Genomic DNA, 21,345 nt, shown 5'->3' with positions numbered 1-21,345 from the left:
AATTTTTGTGTGATGTTTAAGGAAGGGATCCACTTTCAGCTTTCTACATATGGCTAGCCAGTTTTCCCAACATGATTTATTAAATAGAGAATTCTTTCCCATTGCTTGTTTTTGTCAGGTTTGTCAAAGATCAGATGATTATAGATGTGTGGCGTTATTTCTGAGGCCTCTGTTTTGCTTATTGTAGCCTCTAGCTTTATTATTTTTTTGCTTAGGATTGTCTTGACTATGCAGGCTCTTTTTTGGTTCCATATGAAGTTTAAGGTGTTTTTTTCCAATTCTGTGAAGAAAGTCAATGGTAGCTTGTTGGGAAGAGCATTGAATCTATAAATTACTTTGGCCAGTATGGCCATTTTCACAATATTGATTCTTCCTAACCATGAGCATGGAATGTTTTTCCATTTGTTTGTGTCCTCTTATTTTCTTGAGCAGTGGTTTGTAGTTCTCCTTGAAGAGGTCCTTTTTGTTCCTTGTTAGTTTATTCCTAGGTATTTTATTCTCTTTGTAGCAATTGTAAATGGGAGTTCACTAATGATTTGTCTCTCTGTCTGTTATTGGTGTATAGGAATGCTTGTGATTTTTGCACATTGATTTTGTATCTTGAGACTTAGCTGAAGTTGCTTATTACCTTATGAAGATTTTGGGCTGAGACAGTGGGGTCTTCTAAATCTATAATCATGTCATCTACAAATAGAGACAATTCAACTTCCTCTTTTCCTAACTCAATATCCTTTCTTTTTCTTGCCTGATTGCCCTGGCTAGAACTTCCAATAGTATATTGAATAGGAATGGTGACGGAGGGCATCTTTGTCTTGTTCCAGTTTCCAAAGGGAATGCTTCCAGTTTTTGCCCATTCAGTATGAATAAGTCATAAATAGCTCTTATTATTTTGAGTTACATTCCATCAATACCTAGTTTATTGAGAGTTTTTAGCATAAAGGGCTGTTGAATTTTGTTGAAGGCCTTCTCTGTATCTACTGAAATTATCATGTGGTTTCTGTTTTGGTTTTGTTTATGTGATGGGTTATGTTTATAGATTTGCATATGTTGAACCAGGCTTACATCCCAGGGATGAATCCGACTTGATCATGATGGATAAGCTTTTTGATGTGCTGTTGGATTCAGTTTGCCAGTATTTTATTGAGGATTTTTGCATCAATGTTCATCATCGATATTGGCCTAAAATTTTCTTTTTTAGTTGTGTCTCTGCCAGGTTTTGGTATCAAGATGATGTTGGTATCATGAAATGAGTTAGGGAGGATTCCCTCTTTTTGTATTGTTTGAAATAGTTTCAGAAGGAATGGTACTACCTCCTCTTTGTACATCTGGTAGAATTCAGCTGAGAACCTGTCTGGTCCTGGACTTGTTTTGGTTGGTAGGCTATTAATTGCTGCCTCAGTTTCAGTCCTTGTTATTGGTCTATTCAGGGATTCGACTTCTTCCTAGTTTAGTCTTGGGAGGGTGTAAGTGTCCAGGAATTTACCAGTTTCTTCTAGATTTACTGTTTATGTGCATAGAGGTGTTTGTAGTAATCTCTGATGGTAGTTTGTATTTCTGGGGAATCAATGGTGATATCCCCTTTATCACTTTTTGTTGCATCTGTTTGATTCTTCTTTCTTTTCTTCTTTATTAATCTGGGTAGCAGTCTATCCATTTTGTTGATCTTTTCAAAAAACCAGCTCCTGAATTTTTGAAAGTTTTTTTTTTGTGTGTGTGTCTCTATCTCCAACAGTTCCTCTCTGATCTTGGTTATTTCTTGTCTTCTGCTAGCTTTTGAATTTGTTTGATCTTGCTCCTCTAGTTCTTTTAGTCATGATATTAGGGGATCAATTTTAGATGTTTCCTCATTTCTCTTGCCGGCATTTAGTGTTATAAGTTTCCCTCTAGACACTGCTTTCAGTGTGTCCCAGAGATTATGGTATGTTGTGTCTTTGTTCTAACTAGTTTCAAAGAACATTTTTATTTTTGCCTTCATTTCATTATTTATCCAGCAGTCATTCAAGAGCAGGTTGTTCAGTTTCCATGTAGTTGTGCAGTTTTGACTGAGTTTCTTTCTTCTGAGTTCTAATCTGATTGCACTGTGGTCTGAGAGACTGTTATGATTTCCATTCTTTTGCACTTGCTGAGGTGTGTTTGTTTTACTTCTAATTATGTGGTCAATTTTAGAATCAGTGTGATGTGGTGCTCAGAAGAATGTATATTCTGTGGATTTGTGGTGGAGAGTTCTGTAGATGTCTATTAGGTTCACTTGGTCCAGATGTGAGTTCAAGTCCTGGATATCCTTGTTAATTTTCTGTCATGTTGATCTAATATTGACAGTGGGTGTTATTATTGTGTTGGAGTCTGTCTGTCTATAGGTCATTAAGAAATTGCTTCATGTATCTGGATGCTCCTGTATTGGGTGCATATATTTTTAGGATAGTTAGCTTTTCTTGTTACATTGATCCCTTTACCATTATGTAATGCCCTTCTTTGTCTCTTTTGATCTTTGTTCGTTTAAAGTCCATTATATTAGAGACTAGGATTGCAACCCCTGCTTTTTTTGATTTCCATTTGCTTGGTAAATACTCCTCCATCCCATTATTTTGAGCCTGTGTGTGCCTTTGCATGTGAGATGGGTCTCTTGAATACAGCATATCGATGGGTCTTAACTCTATTCAATTTGCCAATCTGTGTCTTTTGATTGGAGCATTTAGCCCATTTACATTTAAGGTTAATATTGTTATATATGCATTTGATCATGCTGTTTTGATTCTAGCTGGTTGTTTGGCCCTTGAGTTGGTGCAGTTTCAGAGTGTCGATGGTCTTTATAATTTGGTACCATTTTGCGGTGGCTGGTACCAGTTGTTCCTTTCCATGTTTACTGCTTCATTCAGGATCTCTTTTAAGGCAGGCCTGGTAGTGATAAAATCTCTCAGCAGTTGCTTGTCCAAAAAGGATTTTATTTCTCCTTCACTTGTGTGAATCTTAGTTTGGCTGGATATGAAATTCTCAGTTGAAAATTCTTTTCTTTAAAGATGTGGAATATTGGCCCCCACTCTCTTCTGGCTTGTAGGGTTTCTGCCGAGAGATCCACAGTGAGTCTGATGGGCTTCCCTTTGTGGGTAATGCGACCTTTCTCTCTGGCTGCCCTTAGCATTTTTTCCTTGATTTCAACCCTGGTGAATCCGATGATTATGTGCCTTGGGGTTGCTCTTCTTGAGGAGTATCTTTGGTATTCTCTGTATTTCCTGAATTTGAATGTTGGCCTATCTTGCTAGGGTTGAGAAGTTCTCCTGGATAATATCCTGAAGATTGTTTTCCAACTTGGATTCATTCTCCCCGTCACTTTCAGGTACACCTATGAAACATAGATTTGGTCTTTTCACATTATCCCATATTTCTTGGAGGTTTGTTCTTTTCACTCCTTTTTCTCTAATCTTGCCTTGTCACTTTATTTCATTGAGTCGATATTCAATCTCTGATATCCTTTCTTCTGCTTGATTGACTCAGCTATTGAAACTTGTGTATGCTTCACGAAGTTCTCATGCTGTGTTTTTCAGCTCTATCAAGTCGTTTATGTTCTTATCTATGTTGGTTATTCTAGTTAGCATTTCGTCTAACCTTTTTTCAAGGTTCCTAGTTTCCTTGCATTAGGTTAGGACATGTTCCTTTAGCTTGGAGAAGTTTGTTATTACTCACCTTCTGAAGCCTGCTTCTGTCAATTTGTCAAACTCATTCTCCATCCAGTTTTGTTCCCTTGATGGTGAGGAGTTGTGATCCCTTGAAGGAGAAGGGGCATTCTTGTTTTTGGCGATTTCAGCCTTTTTGTGCTGATATCTTCCCAGCTTCATGGATTTATCTATCTTTGCTGTTTGGAGTTGGTGACTTTTGGATGGGGTCTCTGAGTGGACATCCTTTCTGTTGGATGTTGAAACTCTTTCTGTTTGTTAGTTTTCCTTCTAACAGTCAGGCCCCTCTCTTGCAGGTCTGCTGGAGTTTGCTGGAGATCCATTCCAAACCCTGCTTGCTTGGGAATCACCCGTGGGGGCTGCAGAACAGCAGAGATTGCTGCCTGTTACTTCCTCTGGAAGCCTCCTCCAAGAAGGGTACCTGCCAGATGCCAGACAGAGCTCTCCTGTATGAGGTATCTCCCTGTAAGGATACATAAGGGTTAGGGAGCCTCTTGAGGAGGCAGTCTGTCCCTTATCAGAGCTCAAGCACTGTGCTGGGAGATCCATCGCTCCCTTCAGAGCTGCCAGGTAGGGATGTTTAAGTCTGCTGAAGCTGAACCCATGACCTCCCATTTTCCCAGGTGCTCTGTCCCAGGAAGGTGGGGGCTTTAGTTATAAGTCCTTGAGGGGCTGCTGCCTTTTTTCAGCGATGTCCTGCTCACTAAGACTGTGTGGTGACAGTCTGCCTGCAGAGGCCTTGCTGAGCTGTCATGGCCTCCACCCAATTGCTATGTAAATGTCCCAGTGACTTTGTTTACACAGGTGAGGTAAAAACCGCCTACCTGAGCCTCAGAAATGATGGACACCCCTCCCCCAACTGAGCTTAAACATCCCTGGTTGAGATAAGACTGCTGTGCTGGCTGAGAGTATTTCAAGCCAGTGGATCTTAGCTTGCTGGTCTTTGTGGGGGTGGGACCACAGGGATCACTTGGCTCCCTGGCTTCAGCCCCCTTTTTTAGGGGAGTGACTGGTTCTGTCTTGCTGGCATTCCAGATACCACTGGGGTATGAGGAAAAAAAAAATACTGTGGCTAAAACGGCAACCCAGTTTTGTGCTGGAAATCTGGGCTGCTGGTGGTGTAGGCCCTGGAAGGAATCTCCTGGTCTGTGCATTGTGAAGACTGTGGGAAAAGTGCAGTATCTGATTCAGAGTGCCAGAGTGTCTTGAAAAGTCCTTAATGGCTTTTGCTTGACTAGTAGAGGGAGTTTTCTGACCCCTTGTACTTCCCTGGTGAGGAGATGCCCCATCCTGCTTCTGCTTGCCTCCTAGGGCTGCACCCACTGTCTGTCTAGTCCCATGAAATGAACCTGGTACCTCAGTTGGAAATGCAGAGATCACTCATCTTCTGTGTCGTTCTCACTGGGAACTGTGGTTTGAGGTGTTCCTATTTGGCCATCTTGGTGGAACCCCTAACACCATTTATTAAATAGGGAATCCTTTCCCCATTGCTTGTTTTTGTCAGTTTTGTCAAAGATCCAATGGTTGTAGATGTGCGGTGTTATTTTTGAGGCCTCTGTTCTGTTCCATTGTTCTATATATGTTTTATAGTCAGTACCATGCTGTTTTGGTTATTGTAGCCTTATAGTATAGTTTGAAGTCAGGTAGCATGACACTTCCAGCTTTGTTCTTTTTGCTTAGGATTGTCTTGGCTATACAGGCTCTTTTTCTTCTGTATAAAATTTAAAGTAGTTTTTTCTAATTCTGTGTGGAAAGTCAATGGTAGCTTGAGGGGGATATCATTAATTATATAAATTACGTTGGGCAGTATGGCCATGTTCATGATACTGATTCTTAATATCCATGAACATGGAATGTTTTTCCATTTTGTGTGTGTGTGTGTGTGTGTGTGTATGTGTATGTGTGTGTGTGTCTGCCAGGTTTTGGTATCAGAATGAGGCTAGCCTCATAAAATGAGTTAGGAGTAGTCCCTTGTTTCCTATTGTTTGGTATATTTTCAGAAGGAATCATACCAGCTCATCTTTGTACTTCTGGTAGAATTTGGCTGGGAATCCATCTGGTTCTGGGCTTTTATAGATTGGTAGGATGTTAATTACTACCTGAATTTCAGAACTTGTTATTGGTCTATTCAGAGATTTGACTTCTTCCTGGTTCAGTCTTGGGAGGGTGTATGTGTCTAGGAATTTATCCATTTCTTCTAGATTTTCTAGTTTATTTGTGTAGAGGTGTTTATAGTATTCTTTGATAGTAGTTAGTATTTCTATAGGATCAGTGGTAGTCTCTCCTTTATCATTTTTTATTGTGCCTATTTGATCCTTCTCTGTTCTTACTTAATAGTCTAGCCATAGTGGTCTATCTATTTGTTGATTTTAGTTCTCCTTTGCTTTTTTATTTTAGTTTGGCTGGATATGAAATTCTAGGTTGAAAATTATTTTCTTTAAGGATGTTCAATATTGGCCCCCACTCTCTTCTGGCTTGTAGGGTTTCTGCAGAGAGATGTGCTGTTAGTCCGATTCCTTTGTGGGTAACCTGACCTCTCTGGCTGCTCTTAAACATGTTTTTCCTTCATTTCAACCTTGGTGAACCTGACGATTATGTGTATTGGGGTTACTCTTCTAAAGAAATATCTTTGTGGTATTCTCTGTATTTTCTGAATTTAAATGTTGGCCTGTCTTTCTAGGCTGAGGAAATTCTCCTAGACAATATCCTGAAGTGTTTTCGAGCTTGCTTCCGTTCTTTACATCACTTTCAGGTACATTCATTAAATGTAAATTTGGTCTTTTCACAATTCCATATTTCTTGGAGGCTTTGTTTCTTTTCATTTTTTTTCCCTCTAATCTTGTCTTTATGCTCTCTTTCTTCCAGAGAGAAAGAATCAAGAGAGGCAGTCTGGCTACAGCTGCTTTGTGGAGCTGTGGTGGGCTCCGCCCAGTTCTAATTCCAGGCAGCTTTGCTTACACTGTGAGGGGAGAACTACCTACTCAAGTCTCAGTCATGGCGGATGCCCCTCCAAGCTTGAGTGTCCCAAGTCAACTGCAGACTTGGATGGACTTTAAGTTGATCTTCAATCACTGATATCCTTTCTTCCACTTGATGGATTCAGCTATTGATACTTGTGTATGCATCACGAAGTTCTCATGCTGTTTTTCAGCTACATCAGGTCATTTATGTTCTTCTCTAAACTGGTTATTCTAGTTAGCAATTCCTCTAACCTTTTTTTCAAGGTTCTTAACTTCCTTGCATTGGGTTAGAACGTGTTCCTTTAGCTTGGAGGAGTTTGTTATTACCCACCTTCTGAAGCCTACTTCTGTCAGTTCATCAGACTCATTTTCTGTCAAGCTTTGTTCCCTTGCTGGCAAACTGTGGTGTTCCTTTGGAGGAGAAGAGGCATTCTGGATTTTGGAATTTGAGCCTTTTTGTGCTTGTTTCTCCCCATCTTCATGGATTTATCTACCTTTGGTCTTTGATGTTGGTGAGCTTCGGATGGAGTTTCTGTGTATGTCCCTTTGGTTTTGTTGATGGTATTCCTTTCTGTTTGTTAGTTTGCCTTCTAAGAGGCCCCTCTGCTGCAGTTCTGCTGGAGGTCCACTCCAGACCGTTTGCCTGTATCACCAGTGGAGGCTGCAGAACAGCAAAGATTGCTGCCTGTTCCTTTCTCTGGAAGCTTCTTCCCAGAGGGGCACCCACCAGATGCCAGCCAGAGCTCTCCTATATGAGGTGTGTGTTGACCCCTGCTGGGAGGTGTCTCCCAGTTAGGAGGCATGGGGTCAGGGACCCACTTGAGGAGGTAGTCTGTCCCTTAGCAGAGGTTGAGTATTATGCTGGGAGATCCACTGCTCTCTTTAGGGCCAGCAGGAAGGGTCATTTAGGTCTTCTGAAGCTATGCCCACAGCTGCTCCAGGTGCTCTGTCCCAGGGAGATGAGAGTTGTTTGATCTATAAGCTCCCGACTGTGGCTGCTGCCTTTCTTTTAGAGTTGAGCTGACCAGAGAGGAGGAATCTAGAGAGGCAGTCTGGCTACAGCTGCACTGTGGAGCTGCAGTGGGCTCCGCCCAGTTCCAACACCAGGCAGCTTTGTTTACGCTATGAGGAGAAAACAACCTACTCAAGCCTCAGTATGGCGATGCCCCTCCCCTCCACCAAGCTCAAGTGTCCCAAGTTGATTGACTTCAGACTGCTGTGCTGGCAGCTGGAATTTCTAGTCAGTGGATCTTAGCTTGCTGGGCTCCATGGGAGTGGGATCAGCTGAGCAAGACCCTTTGGCTTCCTGGCTTCAGCCCCATTTCTAGGGGAGTGAATGGTTCTGTCTCACAGGCGCTGCAGGCTCCACTGGGGTATGAAAAAATCTCCTGCATCTAGCTTGGTGTGTATCCAAACAGCTGCCCTGTTTTTCGCTTGAAACTCAGGGCCCTGGTGGTGTATGCACCATATGGAGTCTCCTGGTCTGTGGGTTGCAGAGACTGTGGGAAAAGCAAAGTATCTGGTCTGGAGCATACGGTTCCTCACGGCAAGGCCCCTCAGGCCTTCCTCCACCTGGTGCTTCCCAGGCGAGGTGACACCCCACCCTGCTTTGGCTTGCCCTCCATGGGTTGCACCCACCGTCTGACCAGTCCCAGTGGGATGAGCCAAGTACCTCAGTTGGAAATCCAGAAATCACCTGCCTTCTGAGTTGATTTTGCTGGGAGCTGTTCCTATTCGGCCATCTTGCCAGAAGTCCGCAATTGTAGTTCTAATCAATCAATCAGTATGAGTCAACCAGTATAACTTACTGTGTATTTTTAAATATAAAAAGTAATTTTAATGTTTTTGTATCTATTTAATATGAAGTCCCAGCACATACAAAGATGAGTAAAATATAGTCCTTGAGCTTAAAATATAGTAAACTTTGATTTTAGCAAGGAAAACTAGCATAATTTATTATGATTCAATGCATAATTCCCATTCAATACTTCAGTGAAATATTAAAAATAACCAGTGATTACAAAAGTATCAAAACAAAATGAAAAATGTTTTACCTTTTTTCTTTGTAATAATATAGAAAACAATCACCCTTACTTCTCATTTATCGAGTGGGCATCCAGGATAGCAATGACACAGAGTAAGGGCTTGCAAATATTTGCCAAATGCAAAAAATTAGTAGCCACTCAACATTTTAAGAAGGCATGAGATTCCCAAAAAAGAGCTATCCAAAAGTGCAGCAAGCTTTAGAAAATGGGGTTAGCAAGAGAGTAGATTCTGAGGGAAGAGAAGCCAATGAAGGAGACAGGAAAAGTGAGATTTTGAGGTTTCAGAGGAGAGTTATTATTGTCGGGTGCCAGAGAAGAATGGTGTTTGTTTGAAGAAGGGCTGATACCTGTTTACAATGTGGCAACAATAGAACATGAGACTGGAAAGTAGCCATTGACTATGCCCACTGGGTATACCTCAAGGATATTCCCAAACTTAGTTTCAGTAGGCTTTTGAGAGTAGAGACAATAGTACAGGAAATTGGAGAGAGAACAAGTAGTGACACTATAGATGTAGTGGCTCTCTGCTGGCTACATCTAGGAAGTCTGGTTTTTCCACCAAGATGGCTGAATAGGAACAGCTCCAGTTCACAGTTCCCAGCGAGAGTGAGGCAGAAGGTGAGTGATTTCTGCATTTCCAACTGAGGTCCCAGGTTCATCTCACTGGGACTGGATAGACAGTGGGTGCCTAGAAGAAAACCTAGGCAATACCATACAGGACACGGGCAAGGACTTCATGACTAAAACACTGAAAGCAATGGCAACAAAAGCCAAAATAGACAGGATCTAATGAAAAAGAGCTTCTGCATAGCAAAAAACAAAAAACTATCATTAGAATGAACCAACAACCAATAGAATGGGAAAAAATTTTTGCAATCTACCCATCTGACAAATGGCTAATATCCAGAATTTACACAGAACTTAAACACATTTACAAGAAAAAACAACCCTATCAAAAAGTGGGCAAAGGATATGAATAGAAGTTTCTCAAAAGAAGACATTTATGCAGGCCTTAGAGAAATGCAAATCAAAACCACATTCAGATACCATCTCAAGCCAGTTAGAATGTTGATCATTAAAAAAAATCAGACAATAGATGATGGAGAGGATGTGGGGTAATAGGAATGTTTTTATACTGTTGGTGGGAGTGTAAATTGGTTCAACCATTGTGGAAGACAGTGTGGCAATTCCTCAAGGATCTAGAACTAGAAATACTGTTTGACCCACCAATCCCATTACTGGGTATATCCCCAAAGATTATGAATCATTCGATTATAAAGACACATGCACACATATGTTCATTGTGGCACTGTTCACCATAGCAAAGTCTTGAAACTAACCCAAATGCCCATTAGTAATAGACTGGATAAAGAAAATATGGCACATATACACCATGGAAGCCATAAAAAGGGATGCAGCCATAAAAAAGGATGAGTTCATGTTCCTTTCAGGGACATGGATAAAGCTGGAAACCATCATTCTTAGCAAACTGACACAAGACCAGAAAACCAAACACTGCATGTTCTCACTCATAAGTGGGAGTTGAACAATGAGAACACATGGACACAGTGGGAGGAACATCACACACCAGGGATGACAGGGGGTGGGGGCCTAGGTGTGGGATAGTAGGGGGTGGGGGGATCAGGGAGGGATACCATTAGAAGAAATACCGAACGTAGATGACGGTGATGTATGCAGCAAACCATCATGGTACATGTATACCTCTATAACAAACCTGCATGTTTTGCACATGTACCCCAGAACTTAATACAAAAAAAGTCTGGTAGAGAGAGGTAGAAAATGCATAGAAAAGTAACTGACCAGAGCAAGCAGACAGAAGAGCGAAGAGGAGGAGGAAGTCGGAAAGTGACTTAACAGATTGGGTTAGGAGAATGTGATCCAAGATCAGCGTATGTGAATTGGAAAGTTTAGCTGGAAGTTTGGCTTCATATTTTTATCTGACTCTAGAGGGGAAAACAAAAGGGTAGTAGGAGCAATAGCATCTTGATTTATGAGGAAACTCAAGTCAGTATCTAAGCAAAGTAGGGTAAAAGATGCTTATCCTGGGGAATACTGGGAATTATGAAAAAATCACAACAACCAAACATGCATTCTAAGGTTTTTCAGTGTCCCTGCCCTGATCCAGAGTACCATTAATTCGTTGTTGATTTCATGGGACTGCTGTCCCTCAAGGGCAGGTTTGGGAATAGAAAGTGACCAAGTTACTAGTGAAGAGTTCAGATAAGCAAAAACTCATAATTTAAATATTTCAATAATTGCCTAAACTCCCACCTTGTGTTTTGTAGATCTGGATATAGTTTTTATGAGCTCTCTGAAGAAAAACAAGGTAAAGAAGAGAGTACTAGTCAAATATAGATGTGGAAGATTTTTCTTTCATAAGGACTGCGATAGTTTTACTTGTCAAGCTGGCTTACACTATAGTCCCATTTATTCAATAAGACACTAATCTCAATGCTGCTTGCTAAATATATTTTGTAGATGTAGTTAACATCTACAATTAACTGACTTTAAGTAAAGGAGATCATCCTTGGTACTTTGGCCAGTACCAAATCAGTTGAAAGGCCTTAATAATTAAATTGAGGTTCCCCTGAGGAAGATAAAATTTCACCTCAAAACTGAACCATCGATTGACCAGGTATGGTGGTTCATGCCTGTAATCCCAGCATTACAGGAGGCTGAGGCAGCTGGATCGCAAGGTCAGGAGTTCGAAACCAGCCTGGCCAATATGGTGAAACCCCGTCTCTACTAAAAATACAAAAATTAGCCAGGCATGATGGTGGGTGCCTGTAATCCCAGGTGCTTGGGAGGCTGAGGCAGGAGAATTGCTTGAACCCGGAGGCAGAGGTTGCAGTGAGCCAAGATAGCGCCATTGCACTCCAGCCTGGGATATAGAGCGAGACTCCATCTCAAAATAAAAACCCCCCAAACATTGAACTGAACCATCAGTTCCTGTCCAAGAGTTTCCAGCCTGCTTCCCTGCCCTTCAGATTTTGAACTTGCCAGCCCTCGTGATTTGTGTGAGCCCAATACCTACTCTGGTTTTGTTTCTCTGGAGAGCACTAGCTGATACAGAGACCAAAGCTCAGACTACTGAAAACAGAAGTTCTGATCTTCTGTTTCTGCAACTATACAGTGTATCTATTTAAACTTATTGAAGAAAAATGAAGATTATGGTAGGAGTTAGTGATTAAGGCGGGGATATGTAACAGGGATTGTGGGAAAGGGATTTTAACCTACCTGAACTGGTTTCACACTACCTGGTTTCAGTAGTTGATTTTTAGGCCTTTCTTACTTGGTACAGGTAAATTGAATGGGGATCAGATTCTTTGGATTAATCAGACTTCTTCAGTTCTGGGATCGTATCTCCTATTGACTCAAATGGTAGCATCAGAACTCTCAGTTAGAAATACGGCTTATGTCTAACAATTTAAATGACACATAGTCTAAAAACATTTGCCTAAGGGAAGGTTTAAGCTATTCCAAATAGATAAACTGGCATGTCTGAGTCTCCTGCTTTTTAGGGAAGTTGTGACACACCATATCATATACTGTGTGTGCAGATTCATATTTAATTTGTGATTGTTTTTGCTCTTTTGGACACAATTTTAATTTACTCATCTGTTAAATATTACACATTTATCACCTTGTGGCACTGAGGCATTTACTTAATGTTGTGTTAAACACCTAACCAGGTGTTTATCTTTAAGTGAAAAATGAAAAATAATTACTCCTGAGTTTTAACATGCAGAAAAGGCAATATTTTTCATCCATTTCCCCCATTTATGGGCTATTAACATTAATAGAATACATGCTCATTGACATTTAAAATATCACTTTTAATGGGGTCTTTTGGGTTACTTTGCTAAACAGATTTATTGCTTTTTAGGCAAATAATAGATGCCATGGAATACAGCAATAACCACTTAGGAATGGGCATGCATTCTATAGTATAGATGACTGATGCATTATATTGTTAGTTACCCAAGTACCCAAGCTAGATCACAATTCTGAAAAAGAATTTCCTAGCTGTTCTCTCCCATGACCTCTTGAGAATATTGCTTTCAGGGAATTTAAAATACTGTTTCAGAGAAGCACGAAATTTACAATCATTTTTACAGACAAGAAATGTTAATAAGAATATTTAAAAACAGTGGTCAGGTAACTCAGCCACCAAGCACTTTGTAATTTATTAGGTATATTTACTTATTCAGGTTAATAAATGACATGTTTGACATAGCATCAGGCTGACCTTCTTTCTTGGCAAATACTACCTTAATTCTCTAGAGCTAATTCCATCACCAGCCATTATTTTCAAGGACAGCTTGTTATTATTCTCTTGGAAACAATCAACAGACTGTCATACAGAATAACATGTACTTCATCCGAAATTCTTTATTGAAGAAGGCCCAGAAAACACAGTGATTTCAAGCTTTGACTCTTGAGATTCTTATTTTCAGAAAACTTTTCCTCTGCACTGAAATTTTAGAATATTCCAATATTGTGAGAACGCACTGCACTAGGAAAATTATTTTAAAAGGAAATCCATAATCCCAGAACTTTGGGAGGCCAAGGCGGACAATCACTAGAGCTCAGGAGTTCAAGACCAGCCTGGGCAACATAGTGAGACCTGGTCTCTAAAAAGTAAAATAATAAAGTGAATAAAAGGAAATCCAGGTCATATCCTGCATTCAGCCTACACTTCTATATTATTTCCACTGATATTTACTTTGTTGGATAATGGAAACTGATAGCTAATTTTTAACATATACAGCAGTCAAATAATCATAAAAGATGCATTTCGGCTTAATATTTATGACTTCTTAATGCTGAAAATAGAAATATTGTGACCCTCCCACCCCTCATGCAGTCAAAAAGGCTTGAAATCAACAGGGTTTTCTAGCTAAGTATCTTTGTTAATCCAGATTGATCAAGCAAATCATTCTGCAGCATTTTATTTCAGAATTATATCTGGGCCATAAACTCCTGTTAACGAAATTACCATAAAATAATTTATTACCTAATTAAGTTCAAAGTTGGATTAGGAATTGTATGCAGAAAATTTTATACTCAAAGTCCTTTATTTCTAAAACTTATAGTCTAAGGCAGGGGTCAGCAAACATTTCCTGGAAAAGACAAGATAGTAAATATTCTTGGCTTCTTTCTGGGCCACATGGTCTTTGTTGCAACATTTCAACTATGCTGTTGTAGCACAAAACCATTCACAGACAATATGTAAATAAATGACCTTAGCTGTTCCAATTAAAACTATTTGCAAAAATAGGTGGTGTGCTGGGTTTGCCTACTTGTCACAGTTTGCTAACTTTTGGTCTAAGAGAAAGTCTTGGCAAGATAAATAGTATCACTTCAGAGGCCTTTGCAAAGAATTTGGAATAGGGACTCTAAGTGGTAGCAGAATGAGGACAGACAGAATCAAGGTAAAAGAGCATCAACCGCTAAATGAGTTTAAGTCTCCAGGACACTGATTATATTCCAAAGCTTCTTTTTAAATCCAAAGTTGCTTTAATACCAGCAAAGTACTAAAGTAAACAGTATAAATCAATATATGCTTTATAGTTTAGATAATGCCTTCCCATATATCCTCTCTTATTCTGTCTGTTTCATAGATGAAGTGATTGTTGTAAAAGGCAATTCAATGGCACTAGAAACATCTTATTTTATTTCAAGCATTCAAAGTTTATTCTCTTGAAAGAACTCACAGTAAAAATTCTGTGAGAAATGAGAGTGAATGGGAGAATACAGAACATGAAAGCCAGGCAGGTTTTCTTTCTCCTTTTTAAAGAGGATAAAAATGTTTCTAGAAACCACAAACAGGTAAGACTTGGTACTCTTTTAGAACAGAATATTAGAAAATTATTCATGAGCACTTTGAAAAGAAAGAATAAATACTAGAAGCCATCATAGGTTGATTAAAAATTAATCATTTTTAGTTAACCTTATTTTTTTCCATGAAGCAAGGTTATTAGGATAGTCTCATAGAGTATTTTGAGTTTAGCAAGACACCAAATAAAACTCCTGATGGAGATAAGTTGGTGAAATAGCACCTGGAAAATACACCGGGATAATGTGTAGCTTTCGGAATAACAAGAGTTGACAAGTGAATTAGTATCGCCATGGCACCAGACTCTATTTGTGACTGTATTCAGAATGAGAGAATATGTCTATTAGTCCATTTTCATACTGCTATAAAGAACTGCCTGAAACTGGGTAATTGCTAAAGCAAAGAGGTTTAATTGACAGTTCAGCATGGCTGGAGAGGCCTTAGGAAACTTTCAATCAATCACGGTGGAAGGATAAGAGGAAGCAAGGCACCATCTTCACAAGGTGGCAGGAAGGAGAAGTACTGAGTGAAGGGGAGAAGAGCCCCTTATAACCATCAGATCTTGTGAGAACTCACTATAGCTAGAACAGCATGGGAGAAACTACCCCCGATTCAATCACCTCCACCTGGTCTCTCCCTTGACATGGGATTATGGGGATTACAATTCAAGATGAGATTTTGGGTGAGGACACAGCCAAACCATATCAGTATGTATTTTAAAGTCTTTAAAAATATCAATATATCATGAATGAATACCAGCAAAGTATGCCTATTAAATATATAGATTATAAGTGTTGGAGGAATGCATCAGGATTCAAAAGGATCTCAGACTGCAGATTTAGACTGAAGAGGAAATTTAATGGATATAAAGAGTTGAGCTTAGATTAGAAAAATGGAAAAGAAAAAAAAGATACCTGATGATTCTTTGAAGTATAGCAAGTAAAGGTTATGAGGAAGGAGATTTTGATTCAATTAAATGAAGAATATCTAATGATTATGGCTCTACTGTGAAGGGATAACGCCCCTCTCATAGAGTGAAATGATGGGAAAACAAGCTTCAGAGCTGTGCTTTTTTTTTTTTTTTTTTTTTTTTTTTTTTTTCATGAGAGGCAGGTATACCCATCACCTGAAGATCCAGTTAAAAGGCAATTCCTGATGCAGATGGTCTGGGGAGGTACTTGATATTCCCTATTTCTAACAAACTCCAGTGATGTCATTGTTGCAGTCCCTGAGTGCCCACCTTCTGCGTGTAAAGGCTTTACAGTTCCACCCTCCTGGCTCCACCACTTACTCCTGAGTTCCTTGGAACATACTCAACATCTCAATCTAATCTTTCAAACCTGATAAAATGGAGGTGGTAATACATGCCATGAGACTCTCGGGAGCATTAAACAAGATTGTATGTGCGGACACATAATGAACACTTAATAAATATCAATTTGCTTTCATCCTTCACTTCCTTATTATAACTGAACTGCGGTGAGATGACCAGTTGTCAGGAATACTGAAAGAGGAAGTCTTGTGTTTTGCAAGCCTCTTACACACAATATATTGTAAGCTGAGAACGTTAGAGTTCAGTGGCTCTTTCCTGTCCTTTCCTGGCTTTACCTCTAAATTAGATACAAATTTAGTACCACCGTTAACAACCATCCCTCCCATGCCCGCCACAATTTGTCTTTGTGAAGAAGGTATCTGTGGATTGATCATAGGGTGATGGGTCTCAGTTGAGCTAGACAAGTGATTTTCTTTTTCCCAAAGGAGATAGCTTCTCCAAGCCATGAGTGCCACCTGATCCTGCAGCATCAGGATGCCCTTCCAAATCCCCCAGACTATGCTGAGCACTGCTTACTTGCCCTGTCTCAAAGGCCATTCTATTTCCAGCTTAAATTCTGAGCTTTCCCAGAGGTCAACCTGAAGCTTGTAAACTTGCCATGTTTCAGCTGGTGCTTAGGATTGCCGCTGGATTTGAGGATGCCTGCAAGTGTCCTGTGTGAGGCAAATCTTACAATTTTCAGTTTTTAATTTCCCTATTGATAGTAGTTAAGCACTGCCTCTTTAGTTAATGATAGATCCTGCTATTGAAGACAATGAAGCAAGAATTTTCATTGGATTTTTTATGTGCTCACTTAAACTACAACTGTAGTCTCAATGGGAGGAAAAGCTGGGGATGGACCAACACACACATATCCCATGATTGACTGTCTCCCCACTCAAAGGGCTCTGCACATGGGAACATGGGTTAGACTCCTTAGTGCTGGCTCAGGCCTATCAATTTGGTTTCATTAGCTCCCACCTGTCTTCTCCTTTCTTTCCTAGCTGCAGCTAAGATACCCTGAGGGTCACTGAATTTAGGATATCATTCACCTGGATGCTGCAGTTTTAAGCCTGAAGATCAGCCTGGACTCTCTTGCTGACTGACGCTTTTAGAACCAGTTTCTAGTTATTTTTTGACCTTTTCAATATGAAAAATAGCCAATTCTGTTTTAAAATATATAGAGAACTATGCAGTTTAATTCTTATGTTGCTATCTGATCTCAGCTGCTCCTGAGGACTTTTGACAAATAGACTTTTAGTCACATGTCCACTCCTCTCTGCTCCACCCACCCTAATTAAGTGGGCTGAGGAAAGAGGAGAATTTTTTTTTTAAATGAGAACCTTCATTTCTTGTCTGAAGAAACTGATCACTCTGATTTGGCCAGAAGTCAATGCAACATATTTATCAGTATCTAGCTGAACTTTTGAAGTGGTGCGCATTCCCTTTATATATTCTTTCCCTAGTGGATTCAGCATTTTTCAGGCAAAAAGGAATAATATAGTTCATTGATCTCTAAGGTAGATCACCAGCTCAGAACATGAATTTTAATTTGACTCCAGATGCGGTTTTGTCCTCAGTGGAGAAACTTGGCTGCCTGTCATCCAAATGGGAGCAGAATCGGCCACTGGTGTGTCCATTAACCAAGGGAGCTTGATTATATGGTAGGAGAATTTTCCTTCTTCCCCCAAAAAACTGTTATGCTTGAACTAATGACCAGGAATTTCTCTGGGCAAAATCACGTTTTGAATTTCATTCCAGAAATAAGTACAGAAAATACATGCTAAAAATAAAATGGTTTACAATTTTTAAAAGCACACTTTACAGTTTAAATTAGGATTAATGTGGGCAGTGGCTGAAGGACAAATAAGGGCTGGTCAGCTGGTCATGGACACTTGGAATGGTTTAATAGCCTGTGAGTAACTTCGACAACTTAGGAGACAGCTTTTATGAGCAAGGGCAAAATGAACTCACTGAAACCACTGTTTCTAGTACATGGATTCACACATACAGACGCTTACTAAAACTTGCACTCCAACAAATGCCAAAACCTCCCAAATGAGAAACGGTTAGTAGCAGGGCAGACAGTCTGGGTTATGCATCTGCAAAAAATCTTAATGTATTTTTAGAACTCCTTTGTATTCTTAGATTTTTAGTAAACTAATTACATAATTTCAGTGAATTATTTTACTTCTCTGAGTCTCCAATAAATGAACAAAACAATTTTTTGAATGCCTATTTGTGTGTCATTTTGCTGGCACTGGGGATAATAAAAATAGATGATGCTTATTTTATCCTTGTTATGTTCGAGGCTAGGTGCCAGACATTGTTGGAAACCCTTAATACAAATCATCTGATGATGGGACTCTCACAGGAATCCTGTGGTCATAAGACTGTTAATGTGCTAGTTTGGGAGATGGGAAAACTAAAGCCTGAGAGGTTAGTAACTTGCGACAGTCACCAGAGTTTGCACTCCAAACCATTACCTTTAACTGCCTCCCTGTGCTCTAAGCTCAGCAGTGCTTCTTAAAGTTGAATGAGCTTATGAGATACCTGGGATCTAGTTACAGTGTGGTATCTGACCAGGACCATCTGCGTGGGGTCCAGGATTCTGCGTATCTTGACAAGTTTTCATGTGATACCAGTGCTGCTGGTTCATGAATCACAGTGTGAATAGCAAGGCTCTAGACCTGCAGTTCATACCTGAGTTGCCATATTAGAACTATCAGGGCAGCTTTTAAGAACTTCTTTGTCCATGTTCCATCCAAGGTCACTTAAATCATAACCTCTGGGACTGGAATGCAGGCATGAAAATACATTTTTAAGATCCCTAAATAATCCTTATGTATCATGCTCTAGAAATAAATTTAGTAGCTCAAGAAGCAGTGTTAAAAATTAGAATAAAGTGTACTGCATTAGCGAGCAGTATCTTTGAAATGTTTTAATATCCATTGTGTGTGTGTGTGCACAGTAAATTTATGGTGTAAGATGTATTCCTTATTGTAGGTCAAGGTAAAAAAAGTTTGAAAGTTACTTTTGATATTAAAATGTTTTTTCTCTTTTCTCTCTCCCTCTCTTTCCTCTATTCCTTCTTTCTACCCCCATATTTTGTCTTATTCTTAAGAGAATTTAAGAGCCATTATAAATATCCATACTTTATTAACATCTTTTTCTTATCTGTAAGAAGCTCATTATCTACTGTGGGAACTGAATATTTTACAATACAAAGGAGTAGCTGTTATATAAAATATATGAAATATTTTGGGAACCCAGATAAGGAATATGGTGAATTACTATTTAGGGGATTCAATGAAGGTTTCATCAAGGAATTGACATGTGACCTGTGTTTTGAGTAGGAATTGGCAAGCTAAAGGGGAGGGAAAGAAATTCCAGCAAGAGGCATCCTTCTACCTCGTGCAAAGGCAAGGCATGGTCTGGGTTTTACTTGCAGGATTATGATAAACCTGGAGATCATGACAATTATGAGAGTCTGCTGAGGTGAGGCGCCCTGGGGGACGTGTCTGAAGAAAGTACTGGAAAGCTGTATACTAGAGTGGTCAAAGAGAAAGAAGCTACAGCTCAAAGCTGGAGAAGCAGCCCCAAGCATTGGTTCTGAAGAAGAAAAGGAAGACTTCATGGTCTGAGAGAGAAATAAAATCAGGACCTGGTGGTGGGGTTAAAAATGAAATTGATTAACATGAATAGTTTCAGATAAAGACCAGGCAGATGTCTGGACATTTATAGCCAAATAGACAAGTTTCATGAAAGGACAGCTGGGAGAGTTAATGTGGCTGGATGGAATATTGCAGCATAAGGTTGCACATGGTAAGCTGGGACTTTATAGTGGAAGACTTTTTTTTTATTGCATTTTAGGTTTTGGGGTACATGTGCAGAACATGCAAGATGGTTGCATAGGTACACACATGGCAGTGTGATTTGCTGCCTTCCTCACTCCAGGCTAAGGAATTACGTTTTTTTTTTTTTTTTTTTTTAATAATCCTTTATAATCTTCACAGGGAATGATTCCCACTATGAGGGGAGTGGCATAATCATTTTTTAAAAAGATAACTCTGGAGGTAAAGTTAGGCTTCAACTGGAATGTAAAATGACTATTGCATTGATTGAGGTAACAGACAATAAGGTCCTGAATTAATCCAATGGCAGGGCTTAAGAAAGGAGAGAGAGATTTCTGAAGAGGGATTGTTGAGATTTATTAAATGTGGAGTTAAGAGAGAAGGAGAAATTTTGAGAGCTAGTGTTATTGTTCTAGCTTGGGAAATGGAAAGAGCATCATACTATTAGCTCAGACTGAGAATGCAGGAAGCAGAGAAGTTGTGGACAGCAGGACATATTTAAGGTGTTTTTAAAGTGGACTGTCTGATATATGATAGGAAATATTGGGTCCAGTGGAGGAGGAGCATATCACGTAGACAAAGAATGAAGGAGCTGGAAAAGACAATCTCTGTGACACAAGGTTGGGAGTATTAGATTGTCATCATGAAAGGCTGTGGTTAAAACACAGGAAGTATTAGCTTATAAAAATCTGTATTCTTGAGTCAGAAAGGAAATCTGCATAAATGACTGCTTTTGAATTAAAGTAGTCCTCAAAAGTCACCTGAATTATTTTTATCATTATATTTTCTAAGAATCTAAGGAAGATGAAGGTGAACTACAGCTGTATAATTTCTTTCTGTAATCACACTTTAGGCTAGAATAGTAATCTTGGTTTCATAGCAATCATTTAAAAGTGTTTTTCTCTTTTTCCTACAGAGAACGTTGTTATATAAGAAGCTAATCTATTTTAAGTAAGAGTGAATATGACTACTCATTGACAATTATAATAGATTTGGCAGGAAAAAAACCAGTTATCTATTCTATTTCCACAATTTGGGGATTTGAGACTAGTTGTCTCAAATGTCTTTCTATCAGGATATGCTCTAGACTTAACAAAGGTACCCAAGTTATCATTTAGACAAGAGAAGAATTGCCTATAAATACTATCATCTTCCTTTCCCAAAAATAAATGTGTTAAGGGCCTGGCTTTTCAATGTAAGTACATTATTTCAACTGCATGAACACACTAAATAAGCAGAAGAGAAAACATTTCCAGGCCTATAAACCCAGCAGTGCTTTTGCTCATTTCATGGGATGGATAATTTTAATGGAATTCTTCTACCAGGAAACAGGCAGATTTAATACCTAAATTTAACATGACAATGTTAAATTTCATGTAGGCTACATGAAAAATATTTAAATAATAAAAGTCATACCTCATTCTAAATTTAATCAGTTATTTGTATTTTTCCATAAAAGCTCAATGTAAACAATATTAACAGTAATTCAAAATTAAAGTAATTATGTACTGTTCAAGTTCTATTTGACATTATTTACCTCTTTTTTCTCAATCTTTCTCTATCCCCAGTTTCCTTGTTTTAAATCTTCAGGAAATACTTGCCATTTTCTTTATGTTTTATTAGTCCTTTGCAAATATTTCAAT

At 39.3% G+C, this 21,345-nt stretch overlaps 1 protein-coding gene and 1 long non-coding RNA gene across 47 annotated transcripts in view; one reads left to right on the top strand and one right to left on the bottom strand.

Moving 5' to 3' along the window:
• The window catches only part of MAGI2 (membrane associated guanylate kinase, WW and PDZ domain containing 2), a 1,508,583-nt gene that overhangs the window by 259,161 nt on the left and 1,228,077 nt on the right, over positions 1–21,345 (bottom strand). The window lies entirely within an intron of this gene.
• Positions 1–21,345, top strand: part of LOC144578385 (uncharacterized) — a 285,723-nt gene that overhangs the window by 235,634 nt on the left and 28,744 nt on the right. For both annotated transcript variants that reach the window (XR_013524050.1, XR_013524049.1), the window contains exon 4: positions 3,968–4,126. This is a non-coding gene — a long non-coding RNA (uncharacterized LOC144578385). The remainder of the gene's footprint in view (positions 1–3,967; positions 4,127–21,345) is intronic.

Source organism: Callithrix jacchus, chromosome 11 (genome assembly GCF_049354715.1).
Source record: "Callithrix jacchus isolate 240 chromosome 11, calJac240_pri, whole genome shotgun sequence".
NCBI classification, from domain to species: domain Eukaryota; kingdom Metazoa; phylum Chordata; class Mammalia; order Primates; family Cebidae; genus Callithrix; species Callithrix jacchus.
This window is presented reverse-complemented; position numbering and strand designations above follow the sequence as displayed.